At 35.6% G+C, this 21,975-nt stretch overlaps 1 protein-coding gene across 2 annotated transcripts in view; it reads right to left on the bottom strand.

Moving 5' to 3' along the window:
* The window catches only part of LOC124364094 (trophoblast glycoprotein-like), a 276,854-nt gene that overhangs the window by 29,672 nt on the left and 225,207 nt on the right, over positions 1 to 21,975 (bottom strand). For both annotated transcript variants that reach the window (XM_046819276.1, XM_046819277.1), the window contains exon 5: positions 824 to 876. The gene's annotated coding sequence lies outside the window, so the exon portion shown is untranslated. The remainder of the gene's footprint in view (positions 1 to 823; positions 877 to 21,975) is intronic.

The raw sequence follows: 21,975 nt of genomic DNA, 5'->3' as shown, positions 1-21,975 counted from the left end.
AAACTAATACAATTGAGTATTTCAGGATCCGTCAGAACGTATCGACTGAGTTATCGCAAGGAAGGACACGCTATCAAGCAGGCCCTGTCAGGTACGTATTACATCTATCTATTCCTACTGCTACTATAATAAACTAATACAATTGAGTATTTCAGGATCCGTCAGAACGTATCGACTGAGTTATCGCAAGGAAGGACACGCTATCAAGCAGGCCCTGTCAGGTACGTATTACATCTATCTATTCCTACTGCTACTAGAATAAACTAATACAATTGAGTATTTCAGGATCCGTCAGAACGTATCGACTGAGTTATCGCAAGGAAGGACACGCTATCAAGCAGGCCCTGTCAGGTACGTATTACATCTATCTATTCCTACTGCTACTAGAATAAACTAATACAATTGAGTATTTCAGGATCCGTCAGAACGTATCGACTGAGTTATCGCAAGGAAGGACACGCTATCAAGCAGGCTCTGTCAGGTACGTATTACATCTATCTATTCCTACTGCTACTAGAATAAACTAATACAATTGAGTATTTCAGGATCCGTCAGAACGTATCGACTGAGTTATCGCAAGGAAGGACACGCTATCAAGCAGGCTCTGTCAGGTACGTATTACATCTATCTATTCCTACTGCTACTAGAATAAACTAATACAATTGAGTATTTCAGGATCCGTCAGAACGTATCGACTGAGTTATCGCAAGGAAGGACACGCTATCAAGCAGGCCCTGTCAGGTACGTATTACATCTATCTATTCCTACTGCTACTAGCCATAAACGTAATTATGGATAGTGATGAAAAATTATATTAACTTACATCTTATGATGGTTATACAGAGGTGCTTCTCACACTGTGGCCAAGCTTAATTCCTGAAACAAAATGTTAATTTTAAGTTTAAAACAAAAATATTATCGATTCATTACTTAGGAAATTTAAAATAAAAGTTGAATTAATTTTTATTTTCAAATGTATACCTAAGAAACGAAGCATAAAATTTATTGGATAAAATGTGTGCGAAACGAAGTGGGTTAGTTTATAATACTGCGTGGATGTCAGCGTATAAGGTTTTGCGTTTTACTGCATCTGTGTAAACTGGGTAACTGTCATGTATTTTGTAATTTGAACTAAAATAACGAAACTATTCGGGGAGTTCAACTGTATAAGTTATAATGTAGTCTGAAGATAGAGTGTTACCTCAGAAACATGTAACAACTGACAAAACCTCCTCGGCTGATTTTGGATTTGACGGATGTAAGAATACCTAATTAAAATATTTAGACTACTATGAAAACTCCCCTATGTATTTTGTAACTAATTTTTTATGTTAAACACAATTTCTCTCACCTTTTCCGTTAATTACTGTGATTACGCATACCTTTGTAACGATGATGCGATGTTGCACTGCTCCCACCTGCTCATTTCTCTTATCTGACATGTTGACAACAAAATAGGATGATTCATACCTACGTAGATCTCAGTTTCGTCTGTGAAGAGAAGTTTATAATCATCCCAGACACCGTCGGCGGGTGTGTATTTAAGCCATCATCAGGAAAGTGGCGTGGCGGCTCATACTGTGGAGACATGAGCGGGCTCCTCATTGTGTCGCCATCAGGGACATTGTTAGGTGACAATTGAGTCAGTATAGGCTGGTAACTGACGCCCTCTGAGTCACGCTTTGTACACCCGTCACAGGCGCTCTGCGACAGTCAGTTTCCCAAAAGCTTGCTTGTGAATTTCAGGCACATTGTTAGGTGACAATTGAGTCAGTATAGGCTGGTAACTGACGCCTTCTGAGTCACGCTTTGTACACCCGTCACAGGCGCTCTGCGACAGTCAGTTTCCCAAAAACTTGCTTGTGAACTACCAACATCCGCGAGAATCTTAAAAAAACTTAATTTATTTTAAAGAATAAACTTTCTTATATTTTTAGTATTTGTTCATCACATAAAAACAAATAACTTGCAGCATCTTTGCGTTGGGGAGAAAAATTAAAAAGTAATCACCTAAGCGTTAGCGGAGCCTACGACTCGAGGGACTGTGTTTGCATGTCTCGCATTGGGATTTGGCTGACCGTTAGCGAAAATCTTTACATCGGTCTTATGTGTAACAGTGGAGGCAAAACATTCGCAGGATAGTTAATTTTATACAACTGACATAAATGAATTAACAAACCGACCATAATCACATGATATTTTAACACGCGACATAGTAACAGTAGTTGGTTTTCGGTGAATTAAAAACTGACTCGTTGAGACAAGCAAAGTTAAGAAGTACAAAGAATACAGTCTTATTTCGAAGAGAACGTGAAGAGAAATTAAATACTTTTCCAAATTCGAATGTTCTAACAATTTATATATTTTAATGCAACCATTTATTGTGTCAAACAGATGTTGTATCTTTTATCCAACAGGAGAGGGAGTTGATTCATAATTGAGGATCGTGGAGTTTGGAGAACTTCTGATAACATCAATCTCCAGGGGTTTCCAGTACACAAACTCTGTCACAACCATTTATTGTGTCAAACCGATGTTATAATCTTTTATCCAACAGGAGAGGGAGTTGATTCATAATTGAGGATCGTGGAGTTTGGAGAACTTCTGATTACATCAATCTCCAGGGGTTACCAGTACACAAACTCTGTCACAACCATTTATTGTGTCACACCGATGTTTTAATCTTTTATCCAACAGGAGAGGGAATTGATTCATAATTGAGGATCGTGGAGTTTGGAGAACTTCTGATAACATCAATCTCCAGAGAACACAAACTCTGTCACAAACGCGTTTCGCTCATCAGTGTATACTGATGGTTGGTTATCCGTCCACATTTTGTGTTGCAATGAAAATACTTTTAATAGTCAAAATGGATTTTAGATATATAGCGTGTGAGGCAGACCACCCGTGCAGTATGTATAGCAGGATAACGCTTTGGTGTACTAACATAAATACAAAGTGCTTTCCTCATTCAACGCCCATAGTGAGTCTATTGGAAATATGATCATCAAAATCTGTGTGCAAGATGTTCGAATCTATAAAGTTTTTGTATAGGGCAAATCATACATTATTTTAAAAGCCTTGTTAAAAGAAACTCATTGCCAAAACATAAATCACTTATCTCAATCCGTTTCAAAATAGCGGCCGTTAATTTGCAAAATGTTGAAATTTACGAAACACTCTGTATTTTATTATTAATTTAAAAATTCAAAATACATATTTTACCTTAATACAACAAACCGTTCTCCTGCTGTGTATACTGCAAGAATGGTCTGCCTTACTCGGTATAGAACAATTTAGGGTAAATAAAATATATTAAAATATTATCTTGGGATTAGAAATTGAACTTAAATAGTTGTACTATCTATAATAAAACAAAATTGCGCCAGACTGTTTTACGCTATAGACATCACTATGGATTGGGAAACTATAATAATAATGAAGAAATAAAGCATCCTGCACAATTCTAAATTTATATTGCTGATATAGAACAACAGAAAGGTTGTAATAAGCTATGGTTTTGAAAATTGTGACTCATTTTTAGCACAATTCGATCTCCAAGTTCACTACGGACAGGCTGACAGATATAAGAGAAATGTTGCCAACCCCTGAGTAGTTCGCTAACGCTCAGGAATTAAGTTTTGTATCTCCACAAGCAAATAACTATCATCGTGAATAACGAACTCAGATGCTGCAAAGTTTTTAATTAAGAAATGCTTCTTTTACAAATGAAAAACAAGTACTATTATATGAAAAACACAATAATGATAATAAAATATTTTATATAAATAGAAATAAAACGTTTCCTACATAAATAAGGAAATATAAATATTTATATTTGTACATCAAAGCCTAACGGAAGCAATAACTTTGAGGAATATTAAAAACTTCCAGCGTCAGATTGAATTGTACCGGTAATTGAAAAGATTTAATTTCTTTCATAACATTGAATTTACTGCAAGTAATATCGCAGTAAAATTGTTTCGTAAACAGAAGTACTTTGGTTAAATGTTAAAAGTCCAAGTATCACTGTAATGAAATGTATTTTATACATCTTAATCATAATAAAACTCTCGTCAACGTCTGTCAACTGGCAATAGGTAGAAAAATACATTTCCGTTCTCGATAAAAAAACATAGGTGGTGTTTACACATTTCAAGTATTTACTGAACCTAGACCTAGTAGACCAAAGTAAAGCGATATCATTATAGCTGTTTAGGTATATAGACCACCCCAGTTGTCCTTTAGTAATATGTACATACTTGTACTAATATTTTCACTCCCAGAATATTACTTACTAATGCTAAATCATACATTGTGTTTTTAAGCACGGTACTGCAAAGAAAAGGCGCCCAGAATCCAATGAACCAATAAATAGGAAGGACGGACATAAACTCCAAGTTGAATGTGTGCTGTAAAGAAGGTACTAAAGAACAAAATCTTCTCTTTGTGTTCCTTTCGCAGAACTGTTTGGTGGTGTTATTTTGAACATCATATATTTGTGTATTACATGTATATTTCGAGATATCACTATCAACGTTCCTTATTTAATTTTCCAGTTATATAGTAAGGTCTTAAAGTTTACCATAACCACATTACATATTACTAGGTTCATTGTTAATTATTCAGAAGTGCGTATAAAATGAGATTTTAACGATAAAAATTGTTTCATTTTCATTCATTATAGCTGAAACTTGAAAAATTCTGAAGCATTTATCACATTTTAAGGGTTGTTTCATATTATTGACAAGCGTTCATCGAGGTTCATAGGAGTATTATTATTTAAACCAACACTCAATAGTAAACGATATAAGTTTTATTTTACAGTAACACAAACTATTATAACGTAGTAATAATACTATAAACAATAATACAAACTGAGTGTGCAGATTTAAATATTAACAAGGTGATAAAGAGTTTAAAGTTAACATAAGCTACAACAATAATATAATATTTTATTTTACAATTACATACAAGTAATGACTTTTCTTTGTACAACCATTGGAAGATTTTAAAACATTGGAAATTACAATCATTCAAACGTTTATTTCATTAACCATAAAGAACAATGTTGAGTAATAAATCACTGAAAATAACCATTATCATAATCCGTTGTAGGACTTTATAATTGGAGGTTTTGTGTTCACTTCAAAACGTTTACCATCTTCCTTTTATGATTCTTTAAGATGCAGATATAACATTTATCTTTAAAAAATTTCAGATTGAGTTGATGGTTATTACACGGTAAATTTTGAATACACCATATATATATACACATAATCTGTGCTTCACATTAGTTATTTACGGAGAGGTATCCCAATACTGTTACATATATAATCCTAACTCTTGTGCGGATGACCTAGACGATGCTGGAAATTGACGGATACGGACAATTTTAATCCTTTTACGGAAAGAAATTTAATTTTGACGGCTAACGGCTATTACAGTAAAGGCTGATATGCATATCTTTTGAACACTAAAAATTCACATTTAAATTATCACTACATGAACGACTGTCACTACTATTTAATGATATACATAATATGAAATACTGCAACAATTTTTGGGCTGAACGCAATTTTATCCTTGTAAACTTCTTTACTTTCGTTTACTTTATATTCTATAAAAAGGAGGCGCCAGTCCCCATGGAAGCCTTATCCCCCATGCCACTCTGCCCCGTGCCCCCCTGCCCCGTGGAACACTGGCCTATGCGAGGATCGTGTCCCGTAATGAGGAGGGGAGTCGATACAGTACAAGGTATATATAACTGATAAAAATAACTACGGAAGCTGACAGGATTTAAACTTGCGTTATCTGCAACTCAAATCTAAAGTGATTTTACGTATTACACAAGTATTCAAATCCTCATAAAACTTGAAATTTCACAACAAAATTATATATATATATATATATATATATATATAATTGGTCAAGGATTACAATAGCTTTAAGTAATAAAATATTTCCAACATAAAAATTTATAAAAAGTAGATTAAATCAACGCATATAACACTTAGTACATAGCGAGATGTATACAATATTGATGCTGCCTTTTATAACTTATTGATAATTGGTATATACTGACAATCATTTATACTATTAAATTTTCGATTAAAATTTGTATATTCGGAAGCCCAATATATAACGTTTGTACCTGGTTACACCTACAAGGTTTTGTCATTAATTCAGGTCTGTCTATAGAGTATCGAGGCTAAAATGAATCAACACAATTAATGCACCATACGGAGGAGTGTTATAAATGTACCAGTAAGATAATTTGGGTTAAGATAATGTCGTACAATATTTTCATCTGCTGTTATTCAATATTATTCAATGCTATCATAAACTATAATTAATTCAGAATAATAGTGCTAATATTAAAATTAGTATATACATTGGGAAAGTGTATCCCACAACAGTTACGTTATTATAATATGTTGTCATGCACTATTACAGACAACTGCCAGTAGATTATTCAGACTATCATGATTGATGACAGTTAATGCACCATACCGAAGTGGTCTCATTTATGTACCAGAAGTAATGTGGGTTACATAAGTCTTAACTGTTGTTATCATTACTGTAATAAATCTGTTCTTGAACACTAATATAGTTTACTGCTGCCTGCAGGTTTATTGAGAACTATGCTGACTTTCAGACAGTTAATACACCATACCGAAGTGTCTCATTTATGTACCCCCAGATAATGTGGGTTACATTATTGCCTTACATAAGTCTTAACTGTTGTTATACATTATACTGTAATAATCTGTTCTTGATAATATAGTTTACAGCTGCCTGCATTACTATGCTGACTACAGACAGTTAATGCACCATACCGAAGTGTCTCATTTATGTACCAGAAGTAAAATGTGGGTTACATTATGCCTTACATAAGTCTTACTGTTGTTAACATTAGTAATAATCTGTTCTTGAACACTAATATAGTTTACAGCTGCTGGCAGGTTATTGAGACTGCTGACTACAGACAGTTAATGCACATACCGAAGTGTCCATTTATGTACAGAAGTATAATGTGGGTTACATTATTGCCATAAGTCTTAACTGTTTTTTATACATTATACTGTGTAATAATCTGTTCTTGAACACTAATATAGTTTACAGCTGCCTGCAGGTTATTGAGACTATGCTGACGCAGACAGTTAATGCACCATGAAGTGTCTCATTTATGTACCAGAAGTATAATGTGGGTTACTTATTGACATTATGTTGTTACATTATACTGTAATAATCTGTTCTTGAACACTAATATAGTTTACAGCTGCCTGCAGGTTATTGAGACTATGCTGACTGTTGCACCATACGAAGTGTCTCATTTATGTACAGAAGTATAATGTGGCATTATTGCTTACATAAGTCTTAATGTTGTTATACATTATACTGTAACTGTTCTTGACTATTATAGTTTACAGCTAACTATGATGACTGCATATGCACCATTTAACCAGAAGTATAATGTGGGTTACATATTGCATAAGTCTTAACTTATACATTATACTGTAATAATCATATAGTTTACAGCTGCCTGCAGGTTATTGAGACTAGGCTGACTGCAGACAGTTAATACACCATACCGAAGTGTCTCATTTATGTACCAGAAGTATAATGTGGGTTACATTATTGCCTATACATAAGTCTTAACTGTTGTTATACATTATACTGTAATAATCTGTTCTTGAACACTAATATAGTTTACAGCTGCCTGCAGGTTATTGAGACTATGCTGACTACAGACAGTTAATGCACCATACCGAAGTGTCTCATTTATGTACCAGAAGTATAATGTGGGTTACATTATTGCCTTACATAAGTCTTAACTGTTGTTATACATTATACTGTAATAATCTGTTCTTGAACACTAATATAGTTTTACAGCTGCCTGCAGGTTATTGAGACTATGCTGACTACAGACAGTTAATACACCATACCGAAGTGTCTCATTTATGTACCAGAAGTATAATGTGGGTTACATTATTGCCTTACATAAGTCTTAACTGTTGTTATACATTATACTGTAATAATCTGTTCTTGAACACTAATATAGTTTACAGCTGCCTGCAGGTTATTGAGACTATGCTGACTGCAGACAGTTAATACACCCATACCGAAGTGTCTCATTTATGTACCAGAAGTATAATGTGGGTTACATTATTGCCTTACATAAGTCTTAACTGTTGTTATACATTTATACTGTAATAATCTGTTCTTGAACACTAATATAGTTTACAGCTGCCTGCAGGTTATTGAGACTATGCTGACTGCAGACAGTTAATGCACCATACCGAAAGTGTCTCATTTATATGTACCAGAAGTATAATGTGGGTTACATTATTGCCTACATAAGTCTTAACTGTTGTTATACATTATACTGTAATAATCTGTTCTTGAACACTAATATAGTTTACAGCTGCCTGCAGGTTATTGAGACTATGCTGACTACAGACAGTTAATACACCCATACACCATTACCATACATTCTTTTTCTCCACTCCTAAACTGAGCATTAAGGAATGTTGTCATACATCATTTTAACTTTTGTTGTAGATTATTTTGTGTTGTGTGCGTGCGTGCGTACGTTTGTGTGTGTGCGCGCGCGTACTTTAATACATTCATAAACAATATTTTTCAATATATTTTTTAAAATCTTTTAACATAAAAAAAATTTTAATGTCTTTCCTTTTGGTGTTTTCCAAAATTCTTGAAATACGAACTATCAGTGATTTTCATATGAGTAATTTAATAATAACTTTCTTATGCACATGTAAATTACAGGTTAACTTTGTTCTTTGCGTGTAATATTATGAAAGTAACCCCAAACGGGCCAAGTCTAGGGAAACCGTTTAGTTTCAAATTTAACACAATAATGCAATTAAAACTATGTAAATTGATTTATAAATTTGTTTTTGGTAAATAAAGAATTATTATTAATATTTTAAAAAAGTAGGTCACATTTATTGCGCCAATAGGAGAGAGAAGGTTGGATGATAAACTATGTGAGGGTAGTGGATAGGGTAAGAGGGTGGTAAAGACCCCAGGGGACAAACGTAACAATACACAAACTGTGTGACAAAGTGCGGCTTGTCTTCACTACGAGCGCTGGTGATAAAACAATAACATTTTAATCCAGTAGGGCTTTAGTCCAAACTTGTGCATACAATAAAGTCATTTGAGTGCCTATTTTCATGTACTTCAGAATATCTAAAAGCACTTTTACTAGACACAGACAAACTATTTAATGACATTTTTACCCCGGAAACTTAAAACAGATTCGACCTACTTCAATTACAAGTCTTTCTCTATAAAAGACCTGCAAGTTCCATTAAAAAACAAAAAGATTTTATTCGAAAAATACATTTTTGACCATAAATTGTTGTATTGATAAATGAAAGCTCATTACGCCTCCCCTACACTTGTATTATCAGCCCACCACTGTCATAAGTAAACGAACCCGATTTAATAGTTCAGTTTTTTATAGGGAATAATTCGGAAAACAACACAATGTTGTACATATTTTATCTGAAATTTAAATGTATAATTGAAATCATATTTCTGTAACTGACATATGCTCCCTTCTTCAGTAAAAAATTTTAAAATATAAAATATAACTACAAAAAACTACTAATGATACTATTATTTTTGTGTTAATTAATGTAGGCAAGTGTGTAGCCATAAGGGAGTTTAATAATATTTACCTAACACATATTTCACTAATTTAGATTATAGAAATGATTAAAATTAGAATTATTATTGAGTTTAGTTATATATCAAGTGTGTTTTATTGTTAATTTGCAGTGACAATAAAATTATATTTCGATTATTATATTTACCAATAAACAACTTAACATTAATGTACAAGAGTTTCGTGTAGACCGTCATATATATATATATATATATATATATATATATATATATATATATATATATTTATATATATATGTCAAGTGGGTTTATACAAACTAACATATGATCGGTAGACCAAATAACTGTCAAATGCCTATGCTTTATAAATGCTAGCCTTATTTAATTTCCTTACAGTGGCAGAATATTGTGTAGACTGTGAGGAACATTACACCACAGTAGTATCAATTATTGTGAGACGTACGCACTCATGGTGTCATACAGAGATATATATAATATACTACACTATTTGTTGTTAACCCTTACAGTGGCATCGTATTGTGTAGACTGGGACGAACATCTATACAAGGTCAACTATTGTGAGACGTACGCACTCATGGTGTCATACAGAGATAATTAACTAACTACACTATTTGTTGTTAACCCTTAAAGTGGCATCGTATTGTGTAGACTGGGACGAACATCTATACAAGGTCAACTATTGTGAGACGTACGCACTCATGGTGTCATACAGAGATAATTAACTAACTACACTATTTGTTGTTAACCCTTAAAGTGGCATCGTATTGTGTAGACTGGGACGAAAATCTATACAAGGTCAACTATTGTGAGACGTACGCACTCATGGTGTCATACAGAGATAGTGAACTAACTACACTATTTGTTGTTAACCCTTACAGTGGCAGCGTATTGTGTAGACTGGGACGAAAATCTATACAAGGTCAACTATTGTGAGACGTACGCACTCATGGTGTCATACAGAGATAATTAAACTAACTACACTATTTGTTGTTAACCCTTACAGTGGCAGCGTATTGTGTAGACTGGGACGAAAATCTATACAAGGTCAACTATTGTGAGACGTACGCACTCATGGTGTCATACAGAGATAGTGAACTAACTACACTATTTGTTGTTAACCCTTACAGTGGCAGCGTATTGTGTAGACTGGGACGAACATCTATACAAGGTCAACTATTGTGAGACGTACGCACTCATGGTGTCATACAGAGATAATTAACTAACTACACTATTTGTTGTTAACCCTTACAGTGGCAGCGTATTGTGTAGACTGGGACGAACATCTATACAAGGTCAACTATTGTGAGACGTACGCACTCATGGTGTCATACAGAGATAATTAACTAACTACACTATTTGTTGTTAACCCTTACAGTGGCAGCGTATTGTGTAGACTGGGACGAACATCTATACAAGGTCAACTATTGTGAGACGTACGCACTCATGGTGTCATACAGAGATAGTGAACTAACTACACTATTTGTTGTTAACCCTTACAGTGGCAGCGTATTGTGTAGACTGGGACGAACATCTATACAAGGTCAACTATTGTGAGACGTACGCACTCATGGTGTCATACAGAGATAATTAACTAACTACACTATTTGTTGTTAACCCTTACAGTGGCAGCGTATTGTGTAGACTGGGACGAACATCTATACAAGGTCAACTATTGTGAGACGTACGCACTCATGGTGTCATACAGAGATAGTGAACTAACTACACTATTTGTTGTTAACCCTTAAAGTGGCATCGTATTGTGTAGACTGGGACGAACATCAGAACAGTGTCAACTATTCATTCAACGCAGTCAATCTAGACAGTAACATGTAGAGTAAAGCGTATCCTTAAAAAAAGCTTATATCCTAAAAGTACTTCTAGTACTGTCTAACGTATTTACAATATTATAGTAGTTAGTTTAACTTCCCCGTCGAGCTATACATTATACCGATCAATTTGAATTTTTCAGGAATAGGTTACAAATTAAATAAATTTAGGATCTGTAGTTTAATTGTCAAAAATAAATTATTTATTCAGATTTATTTCAGAAAGTAATTAGATCTACTTCGATATATTAAAATATTTTACTTTTTGTAGGAAACAAATTTTCATCTAAAATTAAATTTAAATTTAACTGAAGGAAATATTCTTGGTTCTTACTAAAGGCTTAAACCAATGTTAAAGCTTTGATTTAGTAAAGAAGGGTTTTATTGGATGGTCTTTGCAGCAAAGCGATAGGACAAGTTCGCGATTTAACAGTTACGTTTTATGGGAGTAGCGAGGCGGTTAACAGAGCTTTAAGCGTTCACAGGTATTATCAGACGATTCACTATTTCGACGGTTTATTCACAGTATTACACCAGACAATGTGAGTGTTGCAAAATAATGAATATTTTATTTGACTTTCTCTTAAAAAGAAAAAAAATATATGTTGTACACTAATGTGTTTTGGGTTTATAGAATCTTTATATCAAGAGTCATTGCCTAGACGAACAGAGAGACAGAAAAACGGACTGAACCAAAAGCAATAGGGTTCTTATTTGGCCCAAGAAAAACTGATGTAATGAGTTTTAGGTTCTAGAATACTTATATCAAGAGTTATTGCCCAGACGAACAAAGAGACAGACAGACGGACTGACCCAAAAGCAATAGCGTTCTTCTTTGGCCCTTGAAAAACTGATGTAATGAGTTTTAGGTTTTTAGAATATTTATATCAAGAGTTATTGCCCAGACGAACAAAGAGACAGACAGACGGACTGACCCAAAAGCAATAGCGTTCTTCTTTGTCCCAAGAAAAACTGATGTAATGATTTTTACATTTCCAGAATATTTATATCAAGAGTTATTGCCCAGACGAACAAAGAGACAGACAGACGGACTGACCCAAAAGCAATAGCGTTCTTCTTTGGCCCAAGAAAAACTGATGTAATGAGTTTTAGGTTTTTAGAATATTTATATCAAGAGTTATTGCCCAGACGAACAAAGAGACAGACAGACGGGCTGACCCAAAAGCAATAGTGTTATTCTTTGGCCCAAAAAAAACTGATGTAATGAGTTTTAGGTTTCTAGAATATTTATATCAAGAGTTATTGTTTAGACGAACAAAGAGACAGACAGACGGACTGACCCAAAAGCAATAGCGTTCTTTCTTGGCCCAAGAAAAACTGATGTAATGAGTTTTAGGTTTCTAGAATATTTATATCAAGAGTTATTGTACAGACGAACAAAGAGACAGACAGACGGACTGACCCAAAAGCAATAGCGTTCTTTCTTGGCCCAAGAAAAACTGATGTAATGAGTTTTAGGTTTCTAGAATATTTATATCAAGAGTTATTGTCCAGACGAACAAAGAGACAGACAGACGGACTGACCCAAAAGCAATAGCGTTCTTCTTTGGCCCAAGAAAAACTGATGTAATGATTTTTAGGTTTCCAGAGTATTTATATCAAGAGTTATTGCCCAGACGAACAAAGAGACAGACAGACGGACTGACCCAAAAGCAATAGCGTTCTTCTTTGGCCCAAGAAAAACTGATGTAATGAGTTTTAGGTTTCCAGAATATTTATATCAAGAGTTATTGCCCAGACGAACAAAGAGACAGACAGACGGACTGACCCAAAAGCAATAGCGTTCTTCTTTGGCCCAAGAAAAACTGATGTAATGAGTTTTAGGTTTTTAGAATATTTATATCAAGAGTTATTGCCCAGACGAACAAAGAGACAGACAGACGGACTGACCCAAAAGCAATAGCGTTCTTTCTTGGCCCAAGAAAAACTGATGTAATGAGTTTTAGGTTTCTAGAATATTTATATCAAGAGTTATTGCCCAGACGAACAAAGAGACAGACAGACGGACTGACCCAAAAGCAATAGCGTTCTTTCTTGGCCCAAGAAAAACTGATGTAATGAGTTTTAGGTTTCTAGAATATTTATATCAAGAGTTATTGTTTAGACGAACAAAGAGACAGACAGACGGACTGACCCAAAAGCAATAGCGTTCTTTCTTGGCCCAAGAAAAACTGATGTAATGAGTTTTAGGTTTCTAGAATATTTATATCAAGAGTTATTGCCCAGACGAACAAAGAGACAGACAGACGGACTGACCCAAAAGCAATAGCGTTCTTCTTTGGCCCAAGAAAAACTGATGTAATGAGTTTTAGGTTCTAGAATATTTATATCAAGAGTTACTGTCTAGATGAACGGACAGGCGCAATTTCAATAAGGTCCATTCAAGTTCCTAATTATTAAAAAATTAAAAATTGTAAACGATAAAATAGTGTAAGAAAAAATATTCTATCCAAATCTATGAATAATAGATATAAAGTACTGATAAGCTCCGATGAAGGAGTTAATATAACATAATATTTTACAGCACGATAAGTGAAAGTAATGTGTTTAATTCAATACTATGGGAATCAATGGTTTAATATAGTTTTGAATAAAAAATGATATTAATATATTATATAATAAGTTTGCTCTACATTGAATATTGATACGTTACAATACGTTATTAATATTTCTTCCTAATATTCCCGAGTATAAATTATTTTCAAAAGTACTGATTGATAATATCATTCGAATATTACTCATAAATGAACATTTAATGCAAGATAAAATGCATATGATAGCAAGTAATACATTCTTGCCATCATGGATTCCCAAAGTACTTATGGAATTTTTATACCTTATTCGAGAAACCATTAATTATATGGTACAGTTATTTTTCTTAAAGAAGAACATTTTATATTACAGTTTCGTGTCGCGTCTCAAGATGGCGGACTGTTGAAGTTTGTGAAGATAGTACCTAACTACTAATACAATTATGAAAACTTTGAAAGAGTAATAAAGTTGCTCAATATAAGTTCAAACATTGTGACACCTAAAACATAAAATTGAGGCAATAACTAATGTAAATTAGTTTTACCTCATTTTATCTGTTGTAATGTGTGGCAAGTGTTCCGTGTTTACACACTTACAGCATCAATACCCAACCATTTCAGCGTACATCTACACTACAGACCGATTACTATGACCTTAGCTTCAAAATCTTGCTAGTTACACTTAGCAACGTTTCTTATTTGGTTACAATAATTGTCATAATTCTGTTATTGAGCTTCATAAACTTCAACTTTTTGCCATTTTGAAACGTAAAATGATAATTTATCATTAATTGTATAATGTTTTAGAGCTAAAACCTTCGTATCAGACTTGAGTTATACATCTTTACTGATTTTTGAATTTAGAAATAAAAAGCAAGTACATTGAAACATACAACAACTGAAACACCGTTTGTTGTATTTAGTTTTTATATCCTCTTTATTCATGAAACAATATCCTAAGGTTTATGTAGAGAGTTTTGTTATACCCTGTATATAATGTATAAAATAATAGCTCTAGATACATAAAAAATCTTACACAAAATCAAGGAGTTATTTTAATAATTTTGTTATTACCTCAAAACATGCCTACTTAAAAATTTCATAATAACATCGTAAATGGACACGTTTTCTTTGTTTTATTCCTAAATAATTGATGAAATAGGAATAAACAACTCTAGTCATTGCAAGTACGGAACTTAGTCTATGTAGTGCAGTCCTGACAACCAACATGTCTAATAGTACTCATTAAGACTGGGTAGTGTAGTGTGTAGAGGACTCCGGCATCCATAGCAACTGAGGTGGCTCAGTGGGTCTATGTAGTGCAGTCCTGACAACCAACATGTCTAATAGTCGTACACATTAAGACTGGGTAGTGTAGTGTGTAGAGGACTCCGGCATCCATAGCAACTGAGGTGGCTCAGTGGGTCTATGTAGTGCAGTCCTGACAACCAACATGTCTAATAGTACTCATTAAGACTGGGTAGTGTAGTGTGTAGAGGACTCCGGCATCCATAGCAACTGAGGTGGCTCAGTGGGTCTACGTAGTGCAGCCCTCACAAAAAACATGTCTAATAGTTGTACACATTAAGACCAGGTAGTGTACCTTTAGTGTAGTGTGTACACGACTCCGGCATCCATAGCAACTGAGGTGGCCCAGTGGGTCTACGTAGTGCAGCCCTCACAAAAAACATGTCTAATAGTTGTACACATTAAGACCAGGTAGTGTACCTGTAGTGTAGTGTGTACACGACTCCGGCATCCATAGCAACTGAGGTGGCTCAGTGGGTCTATGTAGTGCAGCCCTGACAACCAACATGCATAATAGTACTCATTAAGACTGGGTAGTGTAGTGTGTAGAGGACTCCGGCATCCATAGCAACTGAGGTGGCTCAGTGGGTCTACGTAGTGCAGCCCTCACAAAAAACATGTCTAATAGTTGTACACATTAAGACCAGGTAGTGTACCTGTAGTGTAGTGTGTACACGACTCCGGCATCCATAGCAACTGAGGTGGCTCAGTGGGTCTATGTAGTGCAGCCCTGACAACCAACATGTCTAATAGTCGTACACATTAAGACTGGGTAGTGTAGTGTGTAGAGGACTCCGGCATCCATAGCAACTGAGGTGGCTCAGTGGGTCTACGTAGTGCAGCCCTCACAAAAAACATGTCTAATAGTTGTACACATTAAGACCAGGTAGTGTACCTGTAGTGTAGTGTGTACACGACTCCGGCATCCATAGCAACTGAGGTGGCCCAGTGGGTCTATGTAGTGCAGCCCTCAAAAAAACATGTCTAATAGTCGTACACATTAAGACATGTAGCGTAGTGTGTACAGGTCTCCGGCATCCATAGCAACTAAGGTGGCCCAGTGGGTCTATGTAGTGCAGCCCTCACAAAAAACATGTCTAATAGTCGTACACATTAAGACGTGTAGTGTAGTGTGTACAGGTCTACGGCATCCACAGCAACTGAGGTGGCCCAGTGGGTCTATGTAGTGCAGCCTGACAACCAACATGTCTAATAGTCGTACACATTAAGACCGGGTAGTGTAGTGTGTACAAGTCTACGGCATCCACAGCAACTGAGGTGGCCCAGTGGGTCTATGTAGTGCAGCCTGACAACCAACATGTCTAATAGTCGTACACATTAAGACCGGGTAGTGTAGTGTGTACAAGTCTACGGCATCCACAGCAACTGAGGTGGCCCAGTGGGTCTATGTAGTGCAGCCTGACAACCAACATGTCTAATAGTCGTACACATTAAGACCGGGTAGTGTAGTGTGTACAAGTCTACGGCATCCACAGCAACTGAGGTGGCCCAGTGGGTCTATGTAGTGCAGACTGACAACCAACATGTCTAATAGTCGTACACATTAAGACCGGGTAGTGTAGTGTGTACAAGTCTACGGCATCCACAGCAACTGAGGTGGCCCAGTGGGTTTATGTAGTGCAGCCTGACAACCAACATGTCTAATAGTCGTACACATTAAGACCGGGTAGTGTAGTGTGTACAAGTCTACGGCATCCACAGCAACTGAGGTGGCCCAGTGGGTCTATGTAGTGCAGCCTGACAACCAACATGTCTAATAGTCGTACACATTAAGACCGGGTAGTGTAGTGTGTACAAGTCTACGGCATCCACAGCAACTGAGGTGGCCCAGTGGGTTTATGTAGTGCAGCCTGACAACCAACATGTCTAATAGTCGTACACATTAAGACCGGGTAGTGTAGTGTGTACAAGTCTACGGCATCCATAGCAATTAAGGTGGCTAAGTGGGTCTATGTAGTGCAGCCTGACAACCAACATGTCTAATAGTCCGACCGGGTAGTGTAGTGTGTACAAGTCTACGGCATCCACAGCAACTGAGGTGGCCCAAGTGGGTCTATGTAGTGCAGCCTGACAACCAACATGTCTCAATTCGTGTAGTGTAATATGTACAAGTCTACGGCATCCATAGCAATTAAGGTGGCTAAGTGGGTCTATGTAGTGCAGCCTGACAACCAACATGTCTAATAGTCGTACACATTAAGACCGGGTAGTGTAATATGTACAAGTCTACGGCATCCATAGCAATTAAGGTGGCTAAGTGGGTCTATGTAGTGCAGCCTGACAACCAACATGTCTCATTCGTGTAGTGTAATATGTACAAGTCTACGGCATCCATAGCAATTAAGGTGGCTAAGTGGGTCTATGTAGTGCAGCCTGACAACCAACATGTCTCATTCGTGTAGTGTAATATGTACAAGTCTACGGCATCCGCAGCAACTGAGGTGGCCCAGTGGGTCTATGTAGTGCAGCCTGACAACCAACATGTCTCATTCGTGTAGTGTAATATGTACAAGTCTACGGCATCCATAGCAACTGAGGTGGCCCAGTGGGTCTATGTAGTGCAGCCTGACAACCAACATGTCTCATTCGTGTAGTGTAATATGTACAAGTCTACGGCATCCACAGCAACTGAGGTGGCCCAGTGGGTCTATGTTGTGCAGCCCTGACAACCAACATGTCTAATAGTCGTACACATTAAGACGTGTAGTGTAGTGTGTACAAGTCTACGGCATCCATAGCAACTGAGGTGGCCCAGTGGGTCTATGTTGTGCAGCCCTGACAACCAACATGTCTAATAGTCGTACACATTAAGACGTGTAGTGTAGTGTGTACAAGTCTATGGCATCCATAGCAACTGAGGTGGCCCAGTGGGTCTATGTTGTGCAGCCCTGCCAACCAACATGTCTAATAGTCGTACACATTAAGACGTGTAGTGTAGTGTGTACAAGTCTATGGCATCCATAGCAACTGAGGTGGCTTAGTGGGTCTATGTAGTGCAGCCTGACAACCAACATGTCTAACAGTCGTACTCATTAAGACCGGGTAGTGTAGTGTGTACAAGTCTCTGGCATCCACAGCAATTGAGGTGGCCCAGTGGCGTTAATACAGAATTACGAGTGTCTGGAGGGGGAAGTTAGGACACAGGGAGGATTTGGAAGTATGAAATATCCTCAAGAAATAGGGAATCTTCCAACAGGAATTCCCACTGGCATGGAGATGCTTAAGCTTTTTTATTTGCCCGTGGGTACAGGATATTTTAATGCTATCTTGTACCTTCCACACGGAAAGCAGTTTCGTGACGAAATTAGTCATACGCGATATGCACTTAATTAGAGAAATATTATATTTAATAACTCCAAAGGTATCTAAATTGGGCACTACATATTAGATTTAATAATTATATCGTTCGATTTAGGAAGGACGACAGAGCGCTCTGACAGTGACGCGGTAATAATGAGCAATCTGCGCCACTCCTGCTTACTCCGCTCGGATTCACACGCTCCAAGGACCGCGCCTAGACACGCCCCGCCCTCTCTGACAAGCGGCTTGTAATGGCTAGTTAAATAAACGTAACGCTACGCTTCAGCGCTTGTACGGTCGAGTTATTTTTTCAGAAGTTTTCTTTAATACTTCTTTTACATGCTTAAAGTGTTCACCGGACATATTTTTATAATTGTCAATATATTTAATCTTAAAAAAGGTTTAAGATTAAGGCAATTATATTATTGGTACTTTTACTACAAATATTATGTCCAAAAATGTATTTTTAGAGGAATTGATCACTTTAACTGAATGATCTTATTATTAGGATTCGTTTATGTTTATTGATAAATTTGGAAAAAAGAAAACATAACTATTAATGTTTTCAATTTCATGTATTACAATTGTAAAATGTTTTATTTGCAATTGGTAATGGAAAAAAAATCATTTTGTATAAAAATAGAATTAACTCATGATAACAATTCTAAGAGTAGATATCATTTTAATGACGACGCTAACTTTACTCGTTTAGTTTGTTAGGATTTACAAATTTACAAAAAGAGCCTCCGTTGTTATCTCGACAAAACAACGAGGTTCTGTGAATTATGTTGAAGAAGTTTAGTGATTCAGAAATAAAAAAAAACTTTATATAAATGTTTTCCCGGAAACTATTTCAATTTATTGAAAGTAAATCTATTATTGTTCATTTCTGGAGCTCCACTGTGCTGAAATATTTACGAGTTCCATTTAAAACAACAGAATTTTGGTTTTCTTATGTTATTGATCTGTGATTTTATCTTCTAACGTGATTTACAAAACTAGTTTTTAATATTTATACTACCTTAAAGGCTTTTTTTTCAATCTGAGGCCGCGTTTCAAGGAATTGTCGAAATTGTGATTAATAGTACTTGAGAATTAGTTGATAGATCCTTTGATGAAAAGAGTCACTGATATCCCACTGACTAGAACTTTCTGTAACAACGTTTCGCGGATTAGAATCGAACCGCTTCTTCTGGTGTCATAAAAATTCTGCCATAATGATAATGACTAAGGAAAATTTCCATAAACCAGATTTGCATCAAGTCCACCAAAGTCAATGATAAACTATAAAGTAATCTTAGAAGATGAATCAATCTGATCCCTCAAATTACATACCTATCGTATCCTGTTTCATATCGTAATCGTTGTAATTGCCATTTAATATAAGTTCACTACTATTACAAATAACCGTGGACCAACGTAATTTCTCATTTGCACAATCGTGTCCATAACGTGTAGGCGGATTAATGCGATTAAAATCCCTTCATGGTAAGTGATCAAATGCAGTACGCAATGAGTCATCCCCTAACGGGACACTTGCCAACCCTTTATCCGTCAATCCTGCTGGGTTCAGCCCTTCGATATCGACCAGTCCAAACCATTAAAAGGGGTGGGGATAGTTTGGATGAAGGGTATGAGTTGTTGGTCCAACGTACAACTGTTGGCAGCACGCCTACAATGGATGCTGCACGGCCTGATGGACAGCGACGTCGTGTTCCCTCACTATTATGACTAATACGGCGCGGTGTTTGCAAACAGCCCGCAGTTACATCATCCATCCATCCATTATAAAAAAGCTCTGGTGTCTTAAAATGAGGTAAATTATTTGGAATTAAATTGTCAATTTCTTATCCTATTTAGGAAACTGTAGTTTAAAATTACTGGAAATTGATTCAGTTGTAATGAAGAGGGTAGTGTATCACTCTTACGTGAAATTACATGAAATACAAACAAGAAATGTTAACAAAAGAGAGCAAAGGATTCAAATGTTTTTAAAATTTCTATAGTACATTAAACCAACTAAGAATATCTGCTGTTTTTTTAAGAAATCAGTACAAGATTTTCATGGACAAATTAAAGATTTCCCTTCATGCATTTAAATGACAATGGCCTAATATAAAGTTAGTTTATTCGGGACTTACAAAGAATTTGCAACTCCATCACCTGCAGAATATCACGTATAAGTTTATTTTCTGGAATTACAATATTACATTAGCAACATAAATTTAAAGAGGCAACCAACGGTAATTACTTGGATTTTCCTCCAATGGTTGAGGGCACAAATAATATTTCGAGTATTTTTATTTTGTTTTAATACCATCGCTATAGGTTAACAATTGGCTACACTGGTAGCCATCTCTATTATAGCCCCTTTAACACAAAATATGAACGCTCTTATTTTAGTCACAAATGCATAAGAGTTTCGATTTTTTTAAATATTAATACGCATCGAAAAGCGTTTTAGTTTCCTTATATTCTCACCTACTATTCAGAAAGAAAATGTTAATTTTTTATACTTTTTATTTTTTATTGTTTTTTTATGCTTCAAAACAGCTACAATTGGTTTGTAGCACTTTGAAGCACTTCACACCGTAGAAAGTCTAACACCTAATTTTTATAATCTCATCTATGCTGTCAACAAACTTTAAAAAGTCGAGAACTTTTTGTATTTAATTTAACTAAATGGCATGCGATATAGAAAAATACTTAACAATAACAATTAAATTTGCAAAATTAAAGATACAGTAATACTATTTTTAAGAAATAAATGTAACAATGAATAAGTATTCAAATACTGGCTATGTAAAATTCTAATAAACTACATAATAAACAACATACTGTGGAAATATAAAAATAATAAAAACGACTTTTAATTATATAAATACCATAACAGTACAAATAAAGTACCCTGCTATGACTAACAATAATAAAAAGAACTAACTGAGGTGTAGGCTGCATTCGTTTTGAAAATGGAAAGTGGCATGTTTTGAAAATTAAAGATATCAACAGTTGTGGTGTCAATATTTCGTAGATTTTAACACCTCATCACCCGATAGAGGAGTACGAACGGGCGTGTAATATAGTTCTTCCGTAAGTTTAAAGAGAATAACAGTTTTTCTACTGTTAAAATTAGGGACACGATAGGTCAGGGCCGCTATACTGGAGGGATCATGCACCAGTTTGTACAAAAACACCATATATGTCAATGTTCTCCTCAGGTCTAGCCTGTGGAATCCAAAGAGGTAAAGCAACTTACCATAAGGAATCATATATCTATAAAAACATTA

This window comes from Homalodisca vitripennis, chromosome 6 (assembly GCF_021130785.1).
Source record: "Homalodisca vitripennis isolate AUS2020 chromosome 6, UT_GWSS_2.1, whole genome shotgun sequence".
In the NCBI taxonomy this organism is placed as follows: Eukaryota; Metazoa; Arthropoda; class Insecta; order Hemiptera; family Cicadellidae; genus Homalodisca; species Homalodisca vitripennis.
This window is presented reverse-complemented; position numbering and strand designations above follow the sequence as displayed.